The sequence below is a fragment of the Calonectris borealis genome, chromosome 2 (genome assembly GCF_964195595.1).
Source record: "Calonectris borealis chromosome 2, bCalBor7.hap1.2, whole genome shotgun sequence".
NCBI lineage: Eukaryota > Metazoa > Chordata > Aves > Procellariiformes > Procellariidae > Calonectris > Calonectris borealis.
The window spans coordinates 53,714,392-53,730,632 of record NC_134313.1 but is presented as its reverse complement, the minus strand read 5'-3'; the positions used below and the strand labels follow the sequence as shown (position 1 = coordinate 53,730,632).

At 39.4% G+C, this 16,241-nt stretch overlaps 1 protein-coding gene across 1 annotated transcript in view; it reads left to right on the top strand.

Moving 5' to 3' along the window:
• Positions 1–16,241, top strand: part of GREB1L (GREB1 like retinoic acid receptor coactivator) — a 148,754-nt gene that overhangs the window by 10,031 nt on the left and 122,482 nt on the right. The window lies entirely within an intron of this gene.

The window sequence follows — 16,241 nt, the reverse complement described above, 5'->3', positions numbered from 1 at the left end:
GAAAGCATGCATAAAAAGGAGATATTTGTTTATGTTATTTCAATCAATCACTTCACTATTTTGTTAATTGGTGAGGTATGGGAATTGCTGTTCTCAATTACACGCCCTTGTGCATCTTTCTGATAACTGAGTTGTATGTGTGTCGATACGTTTTATTTTTCTGGACGTGTTGATGCTTATGTGATGGCTCAGTATGTGGGTTGCGGTTTCCCTCTAGCTGCCATATTTCTAGCTGAACATAGTCCATATGTAGAGGAAAAACAGCCAAGTGTGGAAAGAAGGGGGTTGTGCTTTTTAGTTCCAATTATGAAAAGAGGAATGGAAGCTGGACGACAACATACCTTTTCCTGCTCCAAACAATTATCTGAATAAACCGTGGGAAGTTGAGGTTTATTATATAAAAAACACAGCAGGGGGGGAAGAAGAACTAGAAACTGGCAACTAGAGATTGGATGTTCTTTGAGAAACTCAATTATAGGAAGAAGTTGACTGGCAAGTTAACAAGGGCCAGAAAGCAGAACTGTTTTATGATTCATAACTAATCCTTTGCCCCAAGGATAGAAAATGAGGCCAGTGCCTGGAAGAAGGCTGGCCTTAGGATGAATTCATTAAAACAGTTCTGTCCTCCCTGTTCCAAAGGGCAGCTCATGCTGAGAGGAACTGATAAATTTCTCATTAAAAAATGCTTGTTGAAAATGAGGTCTATCCTGTGTGTTGTCACAGTGCCTTTCTGATCTGGAATAAATCACATAAACTGTGTTTCTTTCAGCCAGCGTGCAGAGATAAGAGAATACACTGGTGAATTTTCTTGTGTCCATACTGTCGTTATGTGTGCCAGGAAAAATAGCCCCAAACTATGAATACATAAGGAGAAAATAGTTTAAGAGTGATGGCCTCTTTTGAAATGGGTTGATGTCAAACTGTTAAGTGCAATGTCACCATATAGCCATATGAAGGATAATATTCAGATTGTGATTATCTTTGTTTTGGAAATGAGGCTTGCAATGATCTGTCTGCAGTCATTGCTGGCTTACCTATCCCTAATGTTTTGTAATTCCTTCTCTGTTTCTACAGCTAGACTTATTTTTACTTAACAGAGCTTTTAACTGATGATCACTGTTACTTATCATTCTATTCCTCTTCCCATCCTTTATTGGAGAGAAGCACTATTATGATTTTAATAAGATTTTTGTATTCGATTGATCTTTGGATTCCACTTCTGCTACTACTGAATTACTTGCTATTGAGAAAAAATGTTTTTGTAACTTTAGCTTAAGCTTCATACATCTGACCAGGGCAGGTCAGAGGTAACTGAGGATTGTTCTTGTGTTCTGAACTTGGCCAGTTGCTATTATGTTCCATGGCAAAAAAGATGGGGATTTGTTTGGATCATCTGCAGACACACGCTTTATTTTGCTGGAGAATGGCTTAATTCAAGGTAAAGAGTCAAGTTAAACTTAATATAATAATAGATTGAGTTAGAAGACCTAGAGTTATAAACTAGCAGTTTGAGAGCTAGAGAATCCAAAGAAAATCTGTTGTGACTCTTTTTAAGAATGAGATACTGGAAAGCAGGCTCCTTAGACCTCACTTCATAGAAAGAATCATAGAATTATGAGGGAGATTTGACGTAAACTTGTGTCCTTTTACATTTCGACAAAAACATGCAGCGTGTCTGGGGATTCCACCTTGGCCAAGTTTCTTTGGTCACTGAAGAAAAGCATACTTGGCATACTTAAGTGGGGATAAGGAAACAACCTTTCTTTCCCCTTTTAAGTGGTTATCTCTCTCTTATCATGGCAGAGCAGCATAAAGGACATATATTTGTGAATGTAAGAGAAAAAGCCTCTTCTAAAACTGTGAAAAACGCTTATGCAAAACTACAATGTAGGTTTTTTTTCCCCATACGATGGATTATGTACTAGCACGTGAAGAGTATGGGGCTTCTGTTGCCACAGTATATTTCACACCATTTGCACTGATGTTGAAAAGAAAAGAAACTGTCGCTGTTCATAATTAATTTAATATGCTATAGCCAAATTGCTAACATGCATTAGAGAAAAATTGTAAATTTTTCGTGTCTTATTTAGCCAAATTCTGAATGTGTTAGAAAAACGGGTATATCTGTTCCTGGATAACTCTGGGATAACTATCATTGCCTGCCTGATCAGAGAGCCTAGTTTCAGTGAAGAAGCGGATTTCAGCTACAGGGCTCTCACTAAGCTGTGAACAGGCAAGGAAAAACAGCTGTAAAAATGTTGATGTTGGCCATGAATTTACATGAATAACAACTTGCTTTCATTTGAATGCTTGGGATGATATTACAACGTGGACTTGGGTCTGCAGAAGATCTGGTTTTACTTCCGAATTCTGCCATGGAGGGAAGACCCATGGCTTTTCCGCACCTCAGTTTCCCTATCTCTAAAACAAGGATGGTGGTCATCCTGGGAGTTTTTTAAGCACTGTATTATGGTATGATTATCCATTACAATCTTCTATGGCTGAGCCTAGAGGGTCCTTAATTCAAGTCTCCTGTCAGGACCTTGGGCTGCTGAGCTTCACGCTTCTGTCAGTAAGCTTTAGACATAGTAGACCAAATTGTGTTCTTGGCATACATACAAACAGTTATTTATTTGGCTTTTGTGTTCAAACCTTCTGTTTAATTTCAATTAACTTAATTTTAATTCATTTAATTTAAACGTCTCAGTCTCCGGTTTCCCTGCGAGATCTGGTTGCCATGTGCGGAGAGCCGGGGCAGCGTCTCCACCGAGATGGCTTTGTGGTGAAATGGATTCGAAAGTCCAAGGCCCTTTGCCTGCAAAGCAGCCCACAGCCGGGGCTGTTTACCCATGGTAGTGGTGCTAACCGGTACCTGCGTGGGTATTAAAGGAGTATATGAAATACCCAGTGAAAATAGGCTAGGCTGTATCTTGCATAACGTCTTCAGCTGGCTAAAGCAAGCGGTAGTTGAGGAGGGAGTAAATAAAGCGTGTGCAGGCCACATGCTGTCACAACCTTTCCCCTCCCCCCATACCCCTTCTGTTTTTTGTTTTTCTTTATTTGGCCATATGTTTTAGTAGTCTAAGTATGTGTTAGTGGTAATCCGGGCTCTGCGCTTTTAAAGGATGATTACCCAGTTTGTTGCTGAAGTGAGACTTTTTCTTCCCCATTTAATTTTTGTGAGGGTCATAATTGTAAACCTTTTTTTTTTTTTTTAAGTTTTATTGCAGATTACTCTTTGTGTGACTAAATTTAACTACATCTCTTTTTGTGGCCAGCCGGCCTGTTACCAGTTTGTATGATAGAGGGTCAAACAAACCGGTTTGTTCTCTGGATGCTAATCTGAATTTCAGAGCCGCTGTCCTTTACCCCCTGGCTCTCTGCTCCCCTCCCCCTCCTCCCTGCTCTCCGCACACAGCCACATCGGGTCTCTTTCTCCCCTCCACCCCCCCTTCCCCTTCTTTCCTCCCCTGGTCCAGCAGAAAAGTAAATGTTGATTATCTTTTCCTACTCATCCCTTACCCCGAATAGTTGATTCTGACTTAGGGTGGTCGATGTACTAGAGAATTAATGCTCTGAATATTCAAATGATTTGAAAGTCTGCTGGTCTGTATGCTACATTAAAGATACTGTGGTGCTTTTTGGGGATTAAATTTTATGGATTTTTATGGGTTAAAGCAGGTACAGGGTTTTATGATGACTTTTAAAAAAAGGTCACCTCTCTTGTCAGAGTGTGATCAGGGTCATGTCGGTTTTATATAGAACAATCATCAGGAATTGTGCTCCTCGGGGGAGTAATTTCTCAGGTCTCCAGTGAACCTTGGCCAAACACGGAGGGGTTACTAACTAGCATTGAACCCCTGCTTGTAAGCCACCTTCATGGTAGCTCTCATGGCATGGTTACAGTTAGGCACCTTCTTGCCTAAAAAAAGGAAAAGTGGCTAGCGGGCACACAGAAACGTGTTGTCATTGAACAGAATAAACCCTCATACCTGTTATTTAAAAAATAAACAACCCACAAACATACCGCCCTAGTAGATTGAAATGTTTGTGTCTCGGGGAGGAGGGGAATAACACATAGGAAAAGATTTATGCCTTCCTTTGGGCTGTTGCTTGGTAACAGAAAATGCCTCTTAAGCCTATTTTTGGAGAGGGGAGGGGTGAAACTTGATTCAGTGACCATCTGTCCCGAGCTGGTTGATTTCCTGTTGAGCTCTCCTTTGTTTCTGTCAAACAATTGATTGTTACCCTTTACAGATAAGAATACTGTTGGTGACATTGCCCTGAATCAGCAGGTTGGCTTGTGGCAACCACAAAACAGACCTATTAATTTTTAAATTTTTTTTTTTTTAAATGTCTAAGGGGTTTTGGTTCTTCCAAGGCCACTAACTGTGGTTTTGCTGGGGTTTATTTATCTGTGTTGTGGTTTTGGTTTTTTTTTTTTTTCCTATTGGGGAGTGCCCATCAGTACAGTAGGCAAGTGTAGTAAATGTAATTGAAGCATTTTTTAAAGAGGATGCAATAATGCCCTTTTTTTAGTCTGAAATTGTTGGGGGAAAAAGCAGCCATGGTTTTGGGCACGTTAAGCCTTTTGGCAGCGGGGGGAGGGAGCAGAAGTTAATTAAAGTCACTATTGAAGAAATCCCCTCTGTTTCTGTGAAAACAAAACCCAGATTCTTAATTGCAAATGGAATATTTGCTATTGTTCTTGCTTAACTGTCAGAAAATCATTGGGAGTACCTCCCAATGTTTGCTTAGTAGTAGGGTGCTGGATAGATTTGAACTCCGATTAGATTATTTTTAAGTCATCTGCTTTATTTATATTGTAGAAGCCTATATTTTTCCCTTAGTTTTATGCATGCAGGGTACAAGGGGCATGCACACGCAAATATGTGCTTGTCCTCTGTAGCTGCCATTATTTGTTAAGCATTCCAATACTATTTTCTTCCCTGCCCTGAATTTCAGCATTCAGAGAGGAGGTACGTAGTTCCAGGTATCTGCTGAAGAAAAAGAAAGGCGCGTGTGTGTCTAGAGGAGACAGGTAATATCTGCAAAAAGAGTGAAGTCCCTCAGTGCAATAGGACAATGATAGTCACTGTTATTTCCTTCAGTTAGTGAAACTCTTACCTGGAGTATTTCCATGATGCTGCATTACAGAGGAGGGCGGGAAGAAGAGAGCTTCAGTACAAATGTCTTGGCATCTTACAGGTCTTTGCTTGTTTGAGTTTAGCCTACTTATCACTCAGTAGATGAAATTTGGAGATAATTCCCAAAAGTCACTTCATAGAGTGGAAGGTGTTAGAAAAGTTAATTTCCCTTTCTCTTCTATTTTTCCCACATGCTCTCCAGGTTGCTTTCCATAGGTAGAAGAGGTGTAGTCTGCAGCTCTTCAACATGGTCCTGGATGTATGTTGGATTCAGCTCTTTTTGAAGCTGGTGGCAAGGTGCCTACTGAACATAGATATAGTGGATGTTGGGTCAGGTGTGCTTGTGAGATTTCTTTACTTTCTTTATAAAGCATGTGGTAATTAAAAATCTGTGATTTGGCTTAATAAGGAAGGTTTATATCAAACTATGTGAATGAGCCTGTGTGACAGCACTGTGGCTTGCTAGTTGATTAGCCCTTGCATCCTCCTTCTTTGTTGCCCATTTCCTCACCCCTCGCTCGGCCTTTCCCCCTATTCTGCTGCTGTTTGTTTGGCATACACTGGGATCTGGAGAGGAACTCATCCACTTGAAAAACAACTTCTTTTTCCAGGTTACTTTTTAGGTGGATCAATTCCTTTATCCAGTTTACCAGTAAGTAACACACCAAGCTTGGCCAGTGCAGTGGAACATGTGGGGGTGGAAGCAATCAGTACTGAGTAGAATTTTTTTTGTCTGGCGTTTTTTGTTTGTGGTTTTTTTTTTTACCCATTAATACCAATATACTGTGAGGTGTTTTTAAACATGCATCCTCTGTAGATCCTACTTTGGGATTAGTTTGGAAATTTTGTAAACTGGATGGGTGTGCAGATATCACTTCTGTAAAATTAATTGAACATGCATATGTGCTACTTTTTGCCCTTTTGGTAGAAAGCGATAGGTACCACCAACATGCCTTTCGGGTATTTTCAGTCTGTCTTGAAATTACACTGAGATCAAAAAAAACATTTGTAGAACTAGTGCCACCTAGGTTGATGTTTGGGGCCAGGGAATTTAATCTTGGCAGTGAAGAAACTGTTCTGAACTGGCTTGAGAACTGATTCCATTTTTTTCTTCCTGCTGAACTGAGTTTCTGCGAGGAAAAAAAAAAAAGAATGGGGGAATTTTATTTCAGGCTTGAAAACTCTGTTCTAGATATTCGGAATTCTGTGTCTGGCATAGAGAAATTGATGAGTGGTTGTTCTGATCCAGATTTTTGCTGCTGTTCCCTTAAAAGGGCATTACTAAGCTCAAATTGTAGGGAACTGACAGAAAGTCCAGTTCTCCCAGCATCTGGGGTGAGCAGCTGAGTCCATGGCCTGTGCAGATGACAGAGCAGTTAGAGTACAGGCCTGCACTTATCTTCGTGCTTTCTCGGGTCAGGGTCGTACTGCATGTCTCCCATTAAAACAGATCTGATGAGTCCTCTGTTTCCAAATAAAAGCAGCTACAGATCTGCCAGTCAGAAGGCACAGTGCCTGTGGCTTACCTTACATACAGGAGGACAGTAATTCTAGAAAGGGAACTAGGTAGAAGGCTGGCATCTGCTTACATGCACTTTCTCATGTTGCTGTTGCAAAGATGGAATTTATGTATATTTTTTGCCTTCTCCTGAATGCAGTCAACCAGAGCAATGCTATTCAACATCAGAGTGTTCTGCAGGGGTTTTCTTCTGGGGGGAGAACACAGAGGTAGGGTCATGGTCAGCTGCTTTTCCATAGTGGGTGAGTTCATGTGTCCTCCTCACCTATGTCATTGTTACAATGTTCCTATTGCAGCTCTGACTCAGCCTCCATTTACAGAGGTGGTAGCAGTGCCGTCCTTAATACGACTTTGAGAAATCTTCCTCTCCTGTGATAAAAAGGCCTGTTTGTGGTTTGCAGGAGAGAGTTTGGACACTGTAGCAATGACTTCCTGCTGTAAGAAGAATGGTGCTATTCTTTCCTCACCAGTTCCAAAACCATGTGCATCAAAGGTGAAAGTGCCAAGGTTCCCTTCTCCTTGGAAGGTATGGCTGTCAGTACCACTGACAGGCTTTCCAGAGAGGAAGCAACAAAACAAAGGTTTTTAGGGAGCCTTTTGTTTCTGACAAGTGGCTTTCTGCTGAAGCTTAACTTTGGAAAGAAAAGCCACATGTTCTCAATGGAGATATGTGGCCAACTACTTCATAGTCCATCACAGCCCTCTTCTGTGTTAGAAGCTATTCCCCAGGTAAACACTCGCCTTTAGAAGAGGTCCCAGCCTTGGGCATGCTGGACTGTGCTTATCCTCTAGTCTTGCTTTACATTGGCTTGGCTACTGACTGAGCTGCTCCACTTAGACCACTTCTGGAAGCTTTATTTATTTTTAACTCTCTGAAAGTGCATGGTAGCAAAATAGTCATCATGATCAGTTCTGCCCTGTAGTTTTCTGGTCATCTAACATGCCTCTTGGATAATAGCTGTGGGTGGTGGGACTGCTTAGTAGTTGGCAGCAGTCTCTGTAAGAGGTTGACATTTCTGGGACTGCTTATAACTGCTGCTTTAGTCACTTTTTCATCTTTTACAGTGAGGGAGCAAGATCCATGGAGAAGCTTCATGGGGGTTAGATGGAATCAACTGATTTAAGTTAACTTCAGTTGCTTTTCTGCTTCTTCACAGTAGAGTCATTCTGGGTGTAGGTACTGCTGGGAGAGAATCTGCCTTCTTCCTTGCTGGAGGAACCTTTTCAAGGGCTGGCCAAGCAGTGGCAAGCAAGCTGACCTGGCTATGCCAGGCCAGGCAGAAACAGTGTGTGTGAAACCAGTCTGAAGGCATGAAGCAACATGTGGTAGATTAGACAGAAGCTTGGAAAGAAATAGAATTTCTGGTGATTTATGCAAACTTATACCTCGTTCTAATAATATGATTCTGAATATGGTTTGTATGCTAAAGAAATTAATTTAAATAAATATTTTGGGAAGCTTTTTTTTTCCCCCTCAGAATTTATGGTTTCCTCTGACGGCTGGATAAAATGTGCTCTTTTATAACCTGCTGGCTCATTGCTGTTGTGGATGCGCTTACCATTGTAGAGATGAGCCTGTTTCTGGACACCTGATTGCACTCAGGAGTGGGGAATAGCAACTGCTTTCTACATATATAAATACAAAATGTGTGAATGAATAATGCAAGAGGTATTCTTCCATACATAATGACTAATTGGATTTAATTTAGATACTCTTTTTGATTTAACTTGGAGGTTGCAGTTGCCTGGAGAAATACTGCTGATTTGCCCTATGAGCAGATGAACCGATCTGTTAAAGTGGGCTTTGAGGGTGTAACTTTGGTGTTTATTAATGACCTTTAACATGATCCTGACATTCATATAGCACGGTGTAAAAAAGAGAATCAGGACTATTGCATGTAAAATGGAGGTTGCCACTGTGTGGTACTGCTTTATATACATGTGTAAATGACTGCAGAAGACTGCAAATAAACGGAAGCAGTAGCCCCTACATGTATCAATGGTGTCCTCAAATGGCAATTTCTGTGAATGGAAAAGAAATACCTTATCAGTTGAAAGAGAAGTGAGCAAATGTAAGGCAAGGTAAGACCAGTGTCTCTGAACGACTGTTACCTTCCAGACTTTTTGATGCAAAGATTTTTGTCATCACATGATGACCACGTAGGCCATTATTTCTACTTCTTTTTTTCTCTTGCTGAGCAAAAATATGTTCCTTTCCTTCCCCTCCCTTTTTCTCGCTCTCCAACACCACTATCCTTTATCATTGTATCTAGAAAGTTGATCAGGCTTTTAGAGAAAACTTAGTTTTGATTAATAGGCAGATGTTTTGGTTGGCTATATTGCTGTGTATTTGTAATTTGTAGTTGACTGCAGAATTCGCGGGTGAGGAGAGTAGCTGACTTTCTCTAGCTTTCTGAACAGGCCTGGTTTGTACTCGGTGGGGAGGAAACTGTGTAAAGTTCAAGGAGCATTTAGGTGTCTAGGGGCTGGGTCTAACATAATCCAGATGGTTGGGTTTCTTGCTCATTTTTCTAACGTTTTTGCCTGGAGCTTTTTTTTTTTCAGATTGTTTTCCCAAGTGACCAGATAGCAGCAAAGAGCAAGGGGATGGAGCTGGAATTAAGCTGGCTAAAGCCAGCGGTTGGGAGATCTTTGTTCTGTTCTGTCTTGGCCACAAGCTTCCCAACAGACCTCAGTGGGGGTGGGGGCAAGGATCTCAATTCTTTATCTTCTGTATTTTCTTTTCCCCCTTCATGAGTAAAATGGAAATATAGTGTTACTTAAATGAGCAGCTAAATTCTTCTTAGTGTTGGTATTGAATTAACATATACCTTAAAGCCTGTAAATAAACTGTGGGTTTACAGAAATGTCCGGGGTGGATATGTTGGCTTTTTATTTTTCTTGCAGTATGTTTGTTTAAAGTGAATTATCTATTAAGTCCAAGGAAAGTGGCTCTTCATTTTACTCTTCTCTTTGGAATGCGATTTATTAGTGATATCCAGAGGGGTCAGCAGCATAAATAATGTTTGTTTCGAGGCTTGTTGGGTGCAAAGACGGGGGGGGGTTCACAGTGAAGAGAGCTGTTTTGTTTGGTGTGGCTAATCAGGAGTGAGGCTGGAATTGCTCATAGCTGTCATTCAGGTTTTGTTTCAAAGTCCAAGGACCTACTGGGAAAAACAAAAAGCTAATGAAAGCTGACTGTATTTCAACCCAAACCCTGTGGAATCCAAAATGATGTCCTGACACTCCGAGTATTCTTATTCTCCTGCATTCCCATGGTTACTAAGGTAACAGGTTTTTAGAGGCTTTACATCTTCATTGTCAAGTATTTGCTACACTTATTGTTGCTGTTTGCAGATTAGGGCAATTTAAACAATGCCTTTTGAAATGGGGACCAAAAAATACAAAAAGAAATATAGTAGAAATAGATGTAATGAATCAATTACCCTCTCTTGTTTAAATTTTCAGTGCTACTTCTCAGAAGCTACATACAAAATGTCATACTGTGTGGGGATTTTAGGCATGGAGAAATGCTTTTTTTTTTAAGGTGTGTTCATTACAGGACTCTTTGAATACAGATGTGAAGAGTACCACATGTGACTTACTGCCTTTTCCAACCAACAGAACTGTCGTGAAGAAACTTAAGTTCATATTTGCATCAGAGTGTTGCTTTTCTGCTTATAATACATCTGAGGCAGTTACCTGAATCTTGTAAGCTGTGTTACTTTTGCATTACTGTGTCTGTGAAACTATACTTTAAAAATTAAGCAGCCAGGGAAAAATACAAAAATACTTTTTCTAAAAAAGTTTAACTACATGCAGAACTCTGTAGCCAAACATGAGTTATTGATACTCCTCTGTGTCCATTTAGCTCAAGCAGAAATATGCTTGTTCACATCTTCCCTGGAAAACTAGATTGTGGAGGAGGTGGTCAGGCTTGCAAATGTGTCTCCAAGAAGAGAGAACTAAAATTGATTTAGTTTCTGCTGGCTTCTTGAAAGTTCGTGCGTTGCTGCAGCAAGCATCTTCTGCATCTGTGGTAGGAGAGCTGTTTGTTTAAAAAATTGGTGCAAATGTTAACTCTTGAAACCAGTGAGGACTTTACATCACACTGATTTGTGGGTTGACTGTTAGATGAGTAATTTTAAACTTCTTGGGTCATAGTTTTCTTTCTGTAAAATAAGGATAATGCCCAGATATGAGTTTGGAAAGAAAACTGTAGCTCTTAATCTGTGCATATGAAGTGCTATGGGAGGTTTTGATGCTGTATATGTAAGATTACATGCTCAGATCATGACATGCAAAAGATAAGGTTGGAACTCTTCCTATTAGTGATTTCCCAATGTTTCAGTTAAGGTACAGTTTTAGTTATATAATTAAATAGTTTTAATAGTTTAATGACAATTAAAATAATTTAATAGTTTTGATTATATATGTGCTTTAATTTAAAAAGCATAGAATTCATTGCACTGATACACAGCCAACTAGTGCTATGATTGTATATTTATAACATAGTTTAAATAACTGCTATTTTTGTAAAAAAGATGAAGTTTAAATCTTTATTGTTTCATTGGTGTTTTTCAGTATGGTTTCTTTTTTACCCCCTCCACTCTCCTTGCCTCCTAATCGGTTTTTTGCTCTTTGCCTGCTGCAGTTTAAAAGCTTTTAAAGCATCAGAGTTTGTTAGCACCTTGCTGTAGAGCTGCTTACAGCTGATGTTGCTAGAAAGACAGTGTGAACAGAGTTGGAAGAGGGAGGGAGGGGAAACGCTAAAACTGTTGTTAAAGTTCTTTTAGATTAAAACATATTACTTCATACACATTAAATCATTCACATTTCTGATCTTTCTCATTGCTAGTAACTGAGTTTGTTGCATCTTTTCATGTAACAAACTGAGCTGCTTATTATATATTCATGTATGCAACCTGTGCTCATCTGTAATTCTGCAGCTGGCAGTAGCATTTCTGACCCTGCATAAAAGCCCTTGTTTAAACTAAGTTTCGTTAAAACAAAACCTCTTTTCAAACCGTACTATCTACATGTCAGAATAAGAAATCCTACAGAGTAATTTTCTAGGAACAGACAACATTTTTCCTGTGACTGAATCAGTGTTTTTAATTTGTCGACTCTTCTCCCTTTATAATAAAGCTGCTTCAGAGTAATCACCTTAAAGATTAGAGTTTCTGTGAGACTGAACGTGTGAAGTGGGCTTGGGATCGAGTTTGGGATGCAGTTTGTTTTGTAGCTTTCCATGCTGCTGTCTCGGACATCACAGCTGTTTTAATGCTGACTTGTGCACGGTCTGAAGCAGAAGGCCTTGTTGAGCGCCATTTTATTACAGTTTTGCAGATGCTGCTGACGATGGTTTGTGCTTAGCTGGGCAAGTAGTTACCCATGTTTGGTTACAACCGTCACTACCCTCAATGTCAGAATGAGGTAACTTTCTTGAGGTAGATGAGACTTAGGAGGCTGGTGTGCAGATACTCTTAAGTACAGAGCAGATTATCCTAGAAAAAGGGAGGTGACAGATAGGTGGCTGACACCGGAGGGGTGAAGCTGAATGCAGACTGAATTATTCCCTGTGACGAAGGACAGAAGGTGCTTGGCAAGCATCTCTCATAAAGCATCATTTTGAAGTGTTTGTAGGGAGACCTTTAATTTGATTAAGTCATTTCCTTAATAGTTCTACACGTGTGGTTTTTACATTGCCCTGGACAAAGGTGTGATTTGACATCAAAATGTCTGTGAACATTTAGCTTTATAATAAGCTATTTATAACACAAATTAAATCTTTCTGGTAAATAAAAAAAGCTGAACAAAAGAATGTGAATATGAGAAATATGTATACATCTGTGAGATTCCAGAAGGAACGGACATCTTCTTTCCATCTCATTTAAAGGTATGTATAGTGCATGATAGAAATAAGGCATGCAACTCAAAAAAAAAAAATTATACTATGTGCCATGGCATTAGAATTATTAAAATTTTAATTTTTGTGTTCATGGTTTTTTTTTAAATTTGTTTAAACCTATTGTCACATTTGCAGGGTGGCTTTTATTTAAATTTCTTGAAAGTTTTATAAAGAGAGGAAAGATAAAGAGAGGGGAAAAGAAATTCTTTATACCTTGTGAAGCTTTTGAGATCCAAAGCTACCGGTATTCAACATGCAGCAGTTGTAAGCTTACTAGGAGAGCTTGTAAATTCCTTAGTTGGGGGGGAAAAAAAAAAGTCACCGGAGTGTTAAGATGATAAGGACAGACTTGAATGCAGGGGGGTCCACAAGAACTTGCCTTTTTTTTAAAAAAAAAATGGAAAATTCATATTGCTGTTTTACAAACTTGGAATAATCATTGAAAGTTAATGTGGCAGGAAGCTGTAATGACCCCTTGACAGAATTTTTCCATGCTGTAATAAGTACCTTCCTTCCCTGCTGGAGAAGGGATGAATGTTCACCCATATCCATCTCTGGTGTACGAGCCCCTCAGAGGAGACCGGAGGGGATCTCCACCATAGGGCATGGGGAGGATGTCTGCATGCTTTGTGTATGCTCTGGCATTCCAAATATAGCCAAATATAATATAAAAGCATTTGGGTGGACCTCAAGGGATCCTTGCACTTTGTGAAGGGATCCTTGCACCTTGTGAATGAAAACCAGCCTTCCTCCTTCCCTCTTCTGCTCCCCCATCCAAAAGACAGGAGCAAGTCTTAAGCAAAAATGGATTTTTTTTAACCCATTTTTTTCTTATTTCTACCTCTTCTGGGTTTTTCAAGTAATCTTTTTGTATTTAACAGTAGACTTCATTTACTTTTTTTTTTTGTTTAACAGTAATTTTATGTTCTAATCAAACTGCATCGTTAATTGCTCATCAGGCAGAGGAAATAAATGGAGAAATGCAGAACTGGAAGCATAAAACTGTAATAGAATCAGAATTAGCAGCTGTTTCTTACTGCACCTCAGAGGGTACTTCAGGCTCGCGGGCTTAGATCAACATGTCCAGTGGAGGCAGATATTGTTTGTTTCACATCTGGGAAATGCAAGCTTACCTGATGGTTTGTAAAAGCAATCAAAAAAAGAAAATGTCTAGCAACAGAGAGAAACTGATCTTCATAAAATTAATGAGTATAGAGAACCCGTGTTTAGGCAATAAGAGTAGGTAAACAGTGAGTGTGCGCAATTTAAATTAGGCTGACGGAAATACTGGTTTTATTTCTGGGAAAAAAACGGAGTAGGGAAAAAGAAGCAAATTTATGAATGAAATGCTTCTTGAAAATATGCAAAGAGAATCTGAGCAGTTAAAACTCCTTACTCCATATCCTGGATTTTTATTGTTGTATGTGTTACCCTGTTTTGAGCTGTTCTAGGAAGAAAGTTGGTAGGTGAAAGGTAGAGGGGATCCCATGGCTGAGGCTGAACCGCGAGTTTAAGCAGGCCAGCCTGCAGCAGGTGGACACCGTGCTGCTGCCCCTGTGTGGGGTGCCCGGCACAATTCTGCTGCTCTCTTACCGTGCTGGCAGCAGGGGGGCCGCTGGGGCAGGCAGGGTCTTCTCTTGCTGTCCCTGCTCTTTTGTTTGGGATAGGGAGCTAGGTTTAGCCTAAGGGCTTTGCTTGTTGTGCTTGATTCTGTCATGTACAGAAATTAAAGAGTTGTTATCTGAGGAGATTTCATTAGTTTTTATGAGAAGTATGCGACTTTACTTTTTGGAGAAAATGGAGTTGCCCAGAGCCAGAACCTACACATTTACTTAGGCCAGTTGTCAATGCAGCAATGCTGCCTTGGGCCTTGTATGCAAACAGTCTTCAAACACAACACAAAGCAACATCCATTTATTATGTGGAAGTTATAGTCTGAATAAAAAAAAACAGTAATAGAAACCCTATTTGGCTCAGCATAAATTCACAGCAAATCTTATACGCAGTTAAATGGAAGAGCTTTCCTTTATCTAGAAATCTGTGGCCTGTGTTTAAAGCAAGTGTGACCTTGCCATCCCAACAAATACAGTATTTAAACTCAACAAGAGGCAAGGAGAATCGATATGTTACAAAAGGCAAATGTTACGTATGTGGTAAGCATCTTGTAATATATTGCAGGGGCCAGATAAGCTTCAATAATGTATATTTCATTAGGGTATGAGACTGAATTTGACACAAAGTATTTTGGACTGGGAAATCCTGAGGACAGAATTCTTCACTTCTTCATGCTGCCCTGTTCTGCTTCCTGACTACGTCTGTCACATTTTAAAATGGTGCCAATATCTTCTGTTAAGGTTCTCATTGCCTAGTTTCTAAGCAATTACACACAATAACTGGCACTTCAGCCAGTTGCCTTTGGAAAAAGAGTGAGAAAGGATAGTTATGCTAAAAATGGGTGTTTAAATAACAAACAAACAAAAAGCTACTTATTTCTGTTTGAGATTTTTCTTTGCTAAGCTTCAGCTTTGATTTCTTTCCATATTAGATTGATAGGTTGGGTAGTGCCCACAAGTATTCCAGGTGTGGCTCTTAAAAGACACAATTTCCATTTCTGTTTATGAAAGTTGCAATAAATCATATACTAGCATATTTAATACAGAGTCTAAGTGTGCTAGCTAAAGAGCTTGTTCTGCTCTTCTTTCCATATAGGAATTACTTGACTAGCCCAAGTAATTTCCATATAGGAATTACTTGACTGCTTTTCTGTCAACTTTTTAGATTCCATTTTAAATTCCTTCTGAAAACTTCTTTTTCATGATAATCTTAAGAAAGGAGTCTATCCAATGGAAACCTTTCTCTTCAAAATAAGTGTTTTGGACAAACTGAAACATGTTAATGCAATCATAAGAAACTTATACTTTCACATGAGGCATTAAGTATGTGTTCTTCCCTTCAACACGCTGATCACTGATTACATTGTAGAAGATTCTACTACGAGCTTCATGTGTACGTGTAATGTTTCTGTATATATCTATCCAGAGCTATGTAAGTAGCGGTGCCAACCTTGACTGAATGAGAACAGAATTTTGCAACATTGAGGGCTTTTTTTTTTTGTTGTTAAAAAACATTGTGGGGTTTTTTTTAAATGGAAGATGTTTGAATGCCCTTATTTATAAACAGCAGTCAGAGGATTTAGTTATTACATGCCTTTTTAGATCTTTCAACAGTAAGATACTACTCTTCAGTGCGGTAGAGCATATTTACCTGGGTAAGATCCAGGGGTGGTTGAGCACCAGAGAAAACAGTTGTAGATCAAATGCCAAATCTCTTGAATTGTGTTTTTTACACATAGTTTGGCTGTTTAAAAAAAAATTAAAGTTAAACTTTGAGTTGACTCAGCTGTTTGCATTCTTACTTATTGTGTACATTTCTGTGGTTCTCTTAAGAGACACTGAAGACTGAAAGTATGGGTAAAACCAAGATGATGATTTAATTGCTGGAATGTTTAGGGTGCTCCTCATTCAAATAAGGGAATAACTTTTATTCGTTGTGGGTAAAACCAACCTAATGCTTTAGCAGATGTATAATTTCTAGAGAAATAGCCACTATGAAACTTATATGGGTTATAAATTTGCATAATCTGAAACTGAAGAAGATCTAAATT